Consider the following 1,982-nt stretch of genomic DNA (forward strand, 5'->3'; position numbering starts at 1 on the left):
GGTGAGTATAGCACATACTGTGTATTATTCTTTACATGAAGCTAAGCTCAGTTTTGAGGTGGACTGATTAATCTGGTGCTGATAGGACATTTTATAAACGGTATATTAACAGTGACTGATGGCTGTGCATTATCCAACAGTCAGGCTGCATCGTCTTATTGCAGCAGAACTTCACACTATAGGTCAGCGTATTGCTATTGTGTACCTGAGATAATTTATATTGAGACAAACAGTTTGCCTTGTATTTTCCTCCAAATTAACATTGTTGGTTTTCAACATGACAGCCATTACCACGATCACACAGTCAGAAGTAAACAGCGACGCTGCACAAGCTCCCAACAACACAACAAGTCGCAATGACACAAATGGGGATGTGAAGCCAATAGGTGAGTTCACGGCTTCTGCTTCACAGATGTTTTTACCTCATTCATGTGGGTTTTTTGTGTTTTAGGTTATTGAGAACAAGAAGATAAGGCACTGACCACAGTTATTTCTCTGTTTTTATTTCAGATCTACTCAAAAAGTTGTTGGAAATTGTTAAACAGCCTCAAGTGATCATTGCGTTTTTCATCGGCGTTCTTCTTTCATCAATCATCTGCTGTTTGATTACTAAATGCAACAGGTACTGAAGTTTCTTTATGTATTACTGAGCGTCTTTATGACATTGTTTGTCTTTCTTTCTGTAAATTTAAAGAGCAGCTTGTATCTTATAATTGTTGTTCTTTGATTTTTATTGTTTTGTCCACTGACAAATTTCATTTTCTCCAGAAAAAAGCAGAGGGGATCTAAAGATATAGCAGACAGCCTGGAGATGGTGACCACTCAAGCAGTTCCACTGGTATGTATGATGCAGGTGAAGTGTATTGCATAATGTATTGTACAATTTCACAAACGGTTATTGGACCTGGGATTAATAAAGCATCAGACATGATCATCTCATGGTTTACCGCAGTGGCTCGAGCTGATGTCACATCTTTACAAAACACAGTGAAAATGATTCAGATACAGAAGAAATGACTTACATGATGATGAGTATGATGCATCTACAGATACAAGATGGTCAAGCTGTGGACGGTGGTGATGATGGGACCCTTGAGCCAGAGGCAGCTAATGGAGGAGCTGGTGCTGTGGAACCAAAAGAGGTGGAGTACTCCAACATTGACTTCTCCGTGCTGAAGGGGAGGAGTCCCACAGAGGCAGAGGAGACACCAGACCCCACCGAGACGGAGTACGCTGAAATTAAGAAAGACGCCCCAGTGGAGGGACAACAAGACACTGCAGGCGAGGAAAGTGAAGCGATGGAGGGCAACATAGAGGAGGGGGCAATGACAGAGGAGGGAAATGAGGAGGGAAAAGAGCCAGAACAACATGAGCCAGTGAAGGATGAGGGAGGTGAGGATGTGGCAGTGTATTCTAATGTGTATGAAGTGATGGATGAGACCTGTTAACTGAGGTGATTCATGAGAACAACATGGGGGGGGGGGGGTGTTAGGAGAGGGATGCGATTATTTTCTCTGATGTGAAAGGAAAGCATTTTAACAAGACAGATCCTGCATCAAGTCATCCTGTGTTTAAATACTCAAAACATGAGTCTGGTCTGTTGCATGGAGATATTATCAACTTTGCTTTTTGAGTTGTTATACAAGCAAGCTCTGCTGTTTCTCACAGGATTCACAGCTTTATAATGTAGCATTAGCAGTAAGTGTTTCAACACATATATACAAGAATGCAGCTACTTTTGAATTAGAGTAAGAGTTGTTTTGAAAAAAGCTTCTATAGTTTTATTGTGTGTTCAAATGTTGTTATATATTTTTGTATAAAAGTGGACTGAACTGTGTCAAACTAATTTCTGCTGTGTTAATGGAAAAGCTGACCGGACACTGAGACCTAAACGGCTTCTGTCGGTCATGTCGGTGCATTGTAATATCAATGATGTCATCAGCATGAAGGTGAACATGAGGGAATTGTAAACCAGCTGGATT

General features: G+C 40.9%; 1 long non-coding RNA gene across 1 annotated transcript; it reads left to right on the forward strand.

Annotated features, from left to right (window-relative positions):
- Positions 1 to 517: 517 nt before the first annotated feature.
- On the forward strand, positions 518 to 1,299 carry LOC310998713. Its single transcript, XR_014596012.1, has 3 exons — positions 518 to 622; positions 769 to 838; positions 1,050 to 1,299. It is a non-coding gene; the product is annotated as an uncharacterized lncRNA (long non-coding RNA).
- Positions 1,300 to 1,982: the final 683 nt, after the last annotated feature.

Source organism: Trachurus trachurus (genome assembly GCF_905171665.1).
Source record: "Trachurus trachurus genome assembly, chromosome: 16".
Classification (NCBI taxonomy): Eukaryota; Metazoa; Chordata; class Actinopteri; order Carangiformes; family Carangidae; genus Trachurus; species Trachurus trachurus.